General features: G+C 48.0%; 1 long non-coding RNA gene across 4 annotated transcripts; it reads left to right on the forward strand.

Moving 5' to 3' along the window:
- The first annotated feature begins 919 nt into the window (after positions 1–919).
- LOC123457547 lies at positions 920–9,285 on the forward strand. 4 transcript variants are annotated; one of them, XR_006635039.1, is made up of 5 exons: positions 920–1,237; positions 1,661–1,848; positions 2,185–2,288; positions 5,725–5,941; positions 8,951–9,285. It is a non-coding gene; the product is annotated as an uncharacterized LOC123457547 (long non-coding RNA). The 4 variants fall into 4 exon arrangements; XR_006635036.1 differs by lacking the exon at positions 8,951–9,285 and having other exon boundaries at positions 921–1,237; positions 5,725–8,215; XR_006635038.1 differs by lacking the exon at positions 8,951–9,285 and having other exon boundaries at positions 923–1,074; positions 5,725–8,215.
- The last annotated feature ends 369 nt before the right edge of the window (positions 9,286–9,654 follow it).

Here is a 9,654-nt window from a genome sequence, read left to right on the forward strand (position 1 = left end):
ATTGCCTTGAAAAATAAATTTAAAGGGCTGGAGAGATGGCTTAGCAGTTAAGGTGCTTGCCTGAGAATCCTAAGGACCCATGTTCGACTCTCCAAGTTCCACATAAGCCAGATGCACAAAGTCATGCAAGGTGACACATGTGCATAAGGTGGCACTAACATCTGGAGTTCAGTTACAGTTGCGGGAGGCCCTGGTGTGCCAACTGTCTCTCTCTCTCTATCTTGCTCTCTCTATCTTGCATAAAAAAGGCCAGTATGTTGGGCTTGCCTAAAAAAAAATAAAATTTAAAAATTAATCCTGCCCTGTGACTGGTTTTGACTGCTGTAACGGCCACACTGGTGCACATATTTGGCCAAGCATGGCAATCTGAGGCCTGGAAGCAAGGCCTGGGCTATCTGTGGTGACATTTCTGGCTCTGGCCGAGGGTGGAAGATTTTCTTTCTCTCACATGGGAGGTGGTTTTGCTGATGTACCCATAGAGACTAGGATACATCTCATTGGATATCGTCTAAAAGAGCTTTATGAACTAGTGACAATATCAAAGTGAAGGATCGCATCAGTCAGGGAAAAAAAAAAAAAAGGTGTGACTTTCTTTGAAGCTGTTCTCAAGGAGCCCAAATATTCTTAAGTTTCCTTTGGGGAGGCTGCAGTTCCAAAATGGCCCAGCCAACTAGAGAACCTGTTTAACAAATGTGCGGATTGACAGGAATTGGACCTGCTTCTCAGGACACCAGGACTGCAAGTGTTCCGGCTATGGCCAGCACCCAGTGCTTGAGGCAGATTAAAATCTCTGTAGACTCCCTAGTCTTGAAAAGGCAGAGCTGCTGGGACCAGCTGGTCACTCGGTTTCTTTGGGGACAACTGTTTGTGTCTTAATACAGGTGTCTGTGGAACCAATCCACGCATGCGCCCTCCGCGGTCCAGGAGCGCAGGTCCTCCTTCCGGGAGATGTAATTGCGGCCGTCATAGGCGGATGGATGGTACCCGCAGACCCTGCACTCCACCGCCCAGGTCTCGCTCAGGCCCAGGGCGGCAGCGAGCAGCAGAGGCAGCGTGCAGAGAGCCATAGCTCCGGTACTGAGCTCAGGGACCTTTCGTGTCCGGGCGCGTAGGCCTTCGGGCCTTAATGACCCGGGCGGAGCCGTGCTCAGATTGGTATTTCCCCAAAAAAACTCCAGCCAATGGAAGCGAGGGTTAAAACGCGTCATCAGTGTCCGGGCCGAAGTAGCGGAGCGAGGTTGGTGGAGGGAGAAGTGAAAGTCCAGGAGATGGGGAATCCCCAAGGCTGGGTTTCCGCTCCGCGGACCCTCCCGAGCCTGACCGGGGACTGTGTCCCCCTGTCCTCCTAACCCGCGGGCTCGTCACGTGCCAGGGGAGGGCGGGTCTTAGCAACACAAGTTTTCTTATGTTTTCCTCCTTTTCCGAAATAGCCTTGTAGGAATTATGTCTGTACAGATGTCTCAGAGGTTAGAGGCACTTGCTTGAAAAATAGCCTTGCTTAGTTTTCTAGAACATTCAAATCAGGATAAAATTTCAAAATAGGCTACCCACTAAATTTGTTATAATATTCAGTAAAGTACTCATGTATTATTCTCTATGCTTCCAAACGGCTTGTGTCTCAAATTGCCTCGATTCGACATTTTCTTTGTCTTTTCCCCAGAGTGACGTGGGTTCAGAGACTCTGATGGAAACTCCCTTCGGTGCAGATAAACACGGGTCTGAAGGTCAAACTCCAGCTTTGCTGTGCTTGGGGCCATGACCAGCCACCAACACTGAGACACTGGATATCCATCTGGAACAAAAGACCAACCCATGAAGAACAGAAGAGGACAGAGACGCTCAGAGAAAGTGAGTGCCAGTCCTCATCCAAGCTGGCTGTTCTGAAGTTACTTTCGTTTCTGGTTGCATATTGTTTCTGCGTTTTAATTTTTTAAAATATTTTAATTAGTTACAAGCACAGAGAAAGACCGACACACACACACACACACACACACACACAGAGAGAGAGAGAGAGAGAGAGAGAGAGAGAGAGAGAGAGAGAGAGAAAGAAAGAAAGAAAGAAAGAAAGAAAGAAAGAAAGAAAGAAAGAAACAGCGCGCGCCTGAGTGAGAATGGGCATTTCAGGACCCCTGGCAGTTCAAATGATCTCCAGACACATGTGCTCCATTTCCTTAATTTTTGCAGGCAGGCTCTGTAACCGTTGATCAGTGTGTCCAGTCCTGTTTTCAGTCTTGATCTGCAAGAGGAGAATACAAACATGAGAAGGCATCAGAGAGGAAAGAGAGGAGGTGAGTAGGGAGGAGGGGAGATGAGGGTCTCAGGAAGCAGGAAGGACACCAGGAGGAGAGTCATTGGAAGGCTCCGTGGTCATCTGCAGACTGTGCAGGACACCCTCTGTATGTCACCTGTCTGTTCTGGTGAGGTGACTGCAGGGAGCTCTACTTCTTCAGAGATGCTCCTGTCACAGCTGCCGCTGGGTGGCACTGGTCACCTGTGTCACTCCTGTGAGATCCCAGCTCCATGGAGACCTCCTGTGGTGAAGAGGACAGTGAGCTGCTCTGCCTGTGGGAGGCATTTTCATGGTAGCTCTTCCTCTCTTTTAGAAAATTGCTCCAGATCAATCTTTTCATTCCGGCGTGGTGGGGGTAGGGGGGTGAGGAGGAATTACAGACGCTCAGGAGACTCAAGACCTCTACAAATCTGGCAGTACTGAAATTTTGAATGTCATAGTACCTCCTCCCTAAAGTCACATAAAGGTCCACAATGCTGGGGAGATTCTGCAAGCATTTGAGCTGCCTCCCAGTCCTGCAGTGAGTCCCAGAGATCCCATTTCTCTGAATCCATGATTCAGCTGTGTGTTCTGTGCTCCTGCGACTGACCCCTCCTCACCCCCATGCAGGATGTGTGGGTACAGGGAGGGATTTCCTAAAGATCCAGGAGATGCCAGATCTGTGTTTCCCAACTTTTGGGTCCTTTACCAATTTAGGAAAGAATTTTAAAAGAAAATCTGATAAAAATTTATGAATTATGAGGTTTATTTGAGGGAGAACTAAAGTACAAAGGAATGCTAGCTGAAAGACTCAAGAGAGAAAACAAATTCTTGTCCAGTTTGACAAGGGATAATGGAATCACTCTTTTTGGTTTTTCAAGGTAGGGTCTCGCTCAGACTGACCAGAATTCACTATGTAGTCTCAGGACGGCCTCAAACACATAGTGATTCACCTGCTTTTGCTTCCCAAGCACTGGGATTAAAGGTCCACCAGCACCATCATACCCAGCATAAATATTTTTTGAATAGTTTATTTATTTATTTGAGAGAGGCAGATATATAGAGACAATGGGTATGCCAGGTTTACTTCAAAGGAACTCCAGACACATGAGCCACCATGCGGAATTGAAGCTAGGTTCTTTGGCTTTGCAGGTAAGTGCCTTAATCACGAAGCCATCCTTCCAGCCCGAATCATTTCCTTTTTAAAATTTATTTTTACTAATTATGTGCAGTCAGAGGAAGAGACAGAGAGAAATTGGTGTTTCCGGTTCTCTAGCCACTGCAAACTAATTAGACACACTGCCACCTTGTGCATCTGGCTTTACATGGATACTGGGGAATCAAACTTGGTACATTTGGTTTTGCAGGCCAGCACCTTAACCGCTGAGCCATCTCTCCAGCTCCTCAGGTCTTTTTAAAAATATTTTTATTTATTCATTTACAAGCAGAGAGAGAGGAAGAATGGATGCACTAGGACCTCTACCCACTGCATATGAACTCCAGATGCATAAGCCATTTTGTGCATCTGACTATATGTGGATACAAACACCTGAACCACAGAGCCATGACTCCAGCCCCAAATCACTTCTTTCTCATAAAGAAATATCCAGGGAAGAAGCCTATGGTGAGGACACACACTTATAAATACACACACACACACACACACACACACACACACACACGTGGGAAGCAAAGCCTGAGAGCTGAAGCCTGTCACCTTCACATAGGGGGTCAGAAATGCTGAAATTTCTAGTGAGGACTCAGAGCTTCAAGAGAAATCTTACAGGAAGCAAAGCGAGACATCACCCAAAGCCTGGACAAGAAGGAATTCCCAAACGAGGATGAGGAGATTCCGGGCAGGAGGAGAGGATGGGGAAATGAGTAACACATACCTGCCAGGCCAGGTATGCATGTCCCACATCCAGTTAGGATGAGCCTTGTCCTCAGACTCAGGTGCTAAAGGGAGAGGCCTGACTAGTTGGTGGACTCAAGGCTGTGTGCTGGAGAGCTGGGTCCTGTCAGTCACTCCTGTGCAGGGTGGGGCCTGGGGCCTGTCAGTCACTACAGTCAGGACCTGGGTCCTGTCAGTCACCTCTGGGTAGGACTAGACCTGGGAACTATCACTAACTCCTTTGCAGGGTGGGGCCTGTGTCCTGTCAGTCGCTCTTATGCAGGGCCTGGGTCCTGACAGTCATTCCTGTGCAGGGCAGGGCCTGGAACCTGTCAGTCAATCCTGTGCAGGGCGGGACCTAGGTTCTGTCAATTACTCCTGTGCAGGGCAGGGCTTGGGTCCTTGCAGTTATTCATGTGAAAAACGGGTCTCATTCCTCTGTCCTTTCTTTGAGGGCAAGGCCTAGGTCCTGTAAATCACTCGTGTGCAGGGCGAGGCCTGGTTCCTGTCAGTCAGTCCTGTGCAAGGGGAGGTCTGGGTCATGGCAGTCAGCTTCTCTCTTGGGCAGGGACTATGTCCTGTCAGTCTTTCCTGTGTAGGATGGGGCCTGGGTCCTCTCACACACTCCTGTGCATGGCCGAACCTGTGTCAATCACTCCCGTATAGGGCAGGGCTGGCTCCTGTTAGTCACTCCTGTGCAGGGCAGGATCTTGTTCTAGTCAAGCCATTCCTGTGCAGGGAGGGGCCTGGGTCCTGTCAGTCACTCCTGTGCAGGGCAGGCCCTGGATCGTGTCAGACCCCACTGTGCAAGGTGGGGCCTGGAACCTGTCAGTCACTCCCATGCAGGGCAGTGCCTGGGTCCTGTCAGTTATTCCTGTGCAGGGTAGGCCTTCAGTCCGTCATTCAGTCCTGCGTAGGATGAGGTCTGAGTCCTGACACACCTAATTGACAGGAGAGCAATTTTAGGCTCATGTTTTCTCTCCTGGCCCTGATCTAATATTATGAGACTATCTTCCCAGGAAATGTCAGACCAATCCCCAGAGCATGACTTTACCCAGCTTCATGCCTGCCTGTTGCTGGAGAAACCTTCACTTCAGGCACTCCTGTCTCACAGTCCAGAGACACCAGCTCCCTCTTAGGTAGTGATCTCCCTTCAAATGCAAATAAAACAAATCCACCCATTCCTTTGTACTGGTGGAAAAGAGACAGGGGGATCAAAGACCCCTTCCCCAGAACAAATTTACCAGAAAGACTCCTCTCACCCTCTTGACCAGCACCAGTATCTCCTCATTCCTGAGGCCAGGAAGGGTGTCATTCCTATAGTTAGGAAATTTTTTTTTAAAAGCCTATTGATTAAATTCTCTGCTCTGCATGACACCCCATCTTTGGTGACAAATGATTATTCCCAAATCTTAGTTGAGATTCAGTGGGTTCAGGGTGGTGTGGCTGAAGACAGTAAAAGATCTTTGATTAATGAGGTAGTAGTTCCCTTAACCACGTGGTTCCATGTCTATATACTCTTGTAACTCAGTTCCCCTCTCTCATGACTCATTATTCTGTGCAGGCTCTCAAAGTCACTAAGAAGACCACGCTGTCTATGGTGCCACCACAGCACCATGAGCCCTGGGAAGTGATGGTCATGTGGCACTGATACTCACCAATAAAACCACACACACTTGAAGGAAACCACAGTGTGAGGAAAAGAAATTCTAAGCATTCTTTCTCAAGGCAAAGCAGAGAGAAGACTTACAAGTCTGTGAAGAGACATTCCCACTGTGCTGGTATGCAGGGAGCTGCTGCAGCAGGCTGGGATCCTCAGAGCTCAGGGTTTGAGGGGATCATCCCTAGGGACCACTGAGGGACAAAGAACTCTGGGCTGTTCTCACCTGCGTTTTGTGAGGTTTGGAATTTAGAAAACCATGGAGTCACATTATGTATGTATGTATTTTGGGGTATTTGAGGTAGGGTCTTATTCTAGTCCAGGCTGGCCTCAAACTCACAGCCATCCTCTTACCTCTGCCTCCCAAGTTCTGGGATTAAAGGAGTGCACCACCATGCTGGGACCCACAGTATTTATTAAAGACAAACAGGGTGCTAGTGGCCTCTGCATCTCAGAGAAGACAAGGAGGAGGTCCTGAATTACCTAGGAAGAGAAACGGATCATTTTGAAGGTCTACTGGACAAAGAGCAGGGGTGGAGAAAGCTAGTATTCTGCACTGGGGGGAGTCTGGCCCATGATGCAAGTGCAATCACTTTAACATGGAGATGGTAGAACGTGTGTGGTCTGTGTTTAAGTTCTGTGTCCTTACTGTCTCTTATCTTCTCTGACCCCCTGTCTGAAGGGGTTCTGTTGGTTTGGGCTCTCCTGTTTGCCTTCCATGTATATGTGAGTGTGTATTTCCCAGAGGCCTCTATCCCAGATACATTAAAGTAGATTTTCTCCATCTTCCCTTCTTTGTCTTGGGCTTCCCTCTTAGCCTTCCCTCTAATCCTAACTCTCCCTAAAGTGAACCTAATGATTCACAATTTACACTTCCGTGAGTCTGTGTTTTCAATTCTTTGCTAACTTGAATGAGGACCTAAAATTAGGGTCTACTGACCTGGGAACTCCTGCATGTTTATGGAATTTAATTATTCCCTTGACCCAACGTTCTGCATCACTGACATGGCTGTCCCTGCCCATGTGGTATGTGGTGGCTTGCATGCCTGCGGTGATGAGGCTTACATCAGGCATGCTATGGGCAGCAAGACATGGCACTAAGGCTGATCTCTCAGGAGGAAGAGTGTCTATAGGACTCCAAAGGTGGCTGTCTTCCTCTAAGTGGCATACCCTTGTGAAGAGTGGGGTCCTCTCGGTGAGTATGGGGATATTCTGAAAATGGCTGAAGGTTCAAAGGAAGTGTTGAAATCCATGCATGTGGAAGAAAATGATTAATAGTGTGACCAGGCTGCAATAGAGGGGCTTGGGCTATAGTTATGGGTGATAAGTGATGCAGCAGAAGCTGAGATGGCTGCCCTGACCAAACTTGTGTGAGTAAAAGAGGAGTTACAATGAGAAAAGGACATGTGGAATGTGCTCTGCATTAGCCTCTGATTTGGCAGGTAAATTGGACAAAAGAAAATGTGGTAGAGATGATGGCTTAACGCCTTGCTAGTGCACGACGCAACTGCCAAGCCAGACAAGGTGGTGGAAGGGACACCTCAGCTCTATGGGTGCCTGGTGCATGACTGGTACAGGCAGGAGCACCACCCAGGAGTGGGCGGCTGCAGCAGTGCAAATGGACACAGATCCCTGTGGACAGAGGGAGGAGAAGGAAATGGCAGCCAGTTGTCAAATTGAGAACAGTTTTTATGGCGAGAACTCGTGAACTTGCCCAAGACAAATTCTACTGGTAGTTGAACTGTGTTCTGAGCCTTGACTTTATGGATGGCCTAGTGGGAAACCAAGAACTGCCAAGTACTGGGATGGCCACTGTGGGGACAACAGATGTGGAAGGAGACACATAACAGAGTCCTACAGGAGTCAGAGCCCCTGGTGGCTCTCCACATGGCAGCCCAGGGCCCACTGAGCCCTCTGGAGACCAGGAGACAAAAGGATGCCCTTACAAAGTATAGGTCTAAGCTGGGCATGGTGGTACTCACCCTTAATCCCAGCACTTGGTAGGCAGAATGAGTTTGTGAGTTTGAGGCCACCCTGAGACTACATAATGAATTCCAGGTCAGCCTGGGCTACAGCAAGGCCCCACCTTGCAAAATAAAAAAGTAAAGTACAGGTCATTAACTGCCGTCAAGTACCACTCAAAGCTGCTCACTGGGTTTAAGTAGAGATGGTCGTAGTGGAGCCAACATGGGTAGCTAAAGCAGCTTGCATTTTGCTGAAATAGTCTCATGCTGCATGCTTGCTGGGCTCCTTATCGCTCAGGTAGTGCCAACCCAGAAACCTCTCCTGGCCACCGGAGAAAAACCACACTGAGTCTGGAGTCTTTTTGAAGCAGGAACTCACTTTATTGTTAGAGGCTGGTGTTTAAGGAGACTTTAGGGTGGGATGAGATGTAAGGGCCAATAGTATACCGAGACCTCTGAGATGATTGGTTCTAAGCACGCATGAGTGGGGACTCTAACTTCCTGTGCGGAAGTGGCAGGTCAGAGGCCATTTGGCCCCCTGCTGAGTTCTAAGTGCCCACGGGCAGGAATTCTAATTTCCTGTGTGGAAGTAGCAGGCCAGAGGCCATTTGGCCCACTGCTGAGTCATAATTGGGCGGAGGCAGTTAGGCTCAGGAAGTTCCACTAGGCCTCAGGTCCAGGCCTCTCAAGGCCCAACACATGCTGTCTAGTACATGAAGCCTGTTCTCCGTTATGAGGTGGAGAGATGGATGCTGTGATGGAACAGGTACATCAGTCAACGTGCCCTGTGGCAGAATGGCAGATAGACTATAAAGGGCCTAAACCTACCAGTGAGGGGTACATATATGTTCTGACCTGTGTGGACCCTGCCACAGGACTCCTACAAGCCTTTTCCTGCAAAGGAGCCACAGGTGGGGCCACCATCGGGGTGAAGTAGGAGGCTCTCTGCTAGTCTGTGGCTTCTGTGTGTCCATAGAGTGAGTTTCAGGGCAGCCTGGGCTAGAGTGACACACCATAAAGACAAACAAAAAGGCAAATAAATCATGAAGACAAATCACCACTAATAACGTATACAAATTAACATGAATATCCAGGGCCCCCAGAAATGGATCAGGAGGTGGACAGCCAGAGGAAAGGTGTCTATCCTTTATTGTCTCCTACCTCAGGTGGCCCAGAGAAAAGATTCCCCCAAAGACCCATGTTCCTGAGGGGGAATTGCTTTTACTCCAGGGAAGACCCACATTGGATTGAAATAGTAGCCAGTGGACTGCATCTGGAACATCAGTGGAAAAAACATCTGTCTCAAAGTGTCCTCTCTCTTTTGAGTTATTCTATATCACTAAACCATCCTTAATATAATAAATGTAAAGCCAGATGTACAAAGTGACCCATGTGCCTGAAGTATGTTTGAATTGGCAAGAGGCCCTAATGCACACACATACTCTCCTTCTCTTTGTGTCTAATAAATATAATGAAAAGATTAAACAAAATAATATGTGTACTTCAAGAGTCTGAGTGGTTTTTCAAAACTCACCTCTTAAAAAGAGTCTAAGCTGGGCATGTGGCTTCATTTGTAATCCCAGCACTGTGGAGACTGAGGCAGGAGGATCACATGAGCTCAATTCAGCCTGGGTATGGTGGTACTCTCCTTTAATCCCAGCACTTGGTAGGCAGAGTGAGTTTGTGAGTTTGAGGCCACCCTGAGACTACGTAATGAATTTCACATTTTCTTTCTTTTCTTTTAAATCCTCAGTTTTGTTTTTATTTTGTATTGTTTTGCCTTTAAACAATTTTGTTGCTTTTTAGTTTTTCTTTTTCTTTTCTTTTTATTGACAACTTCCATGATTGTAAACAATATCCCATGGCAATT

The sequence above is a fragment of the Jaculus jaculus genome, unplaced genomic scaffold, assembly GCF_020740685.1.
Source record: "Jaculus jaculus isolate mJacJac1 unplaced genomic scaffold, mJacJac1.mat.Y.cur u25, whole genome shotgun sequence".
Taxonomy (NCBI): Eukaryota; Metazoa; Chordata; class Mammalia; order Rodentia; family Dipodidae; genus Jaculus; species Jaculus jaculus.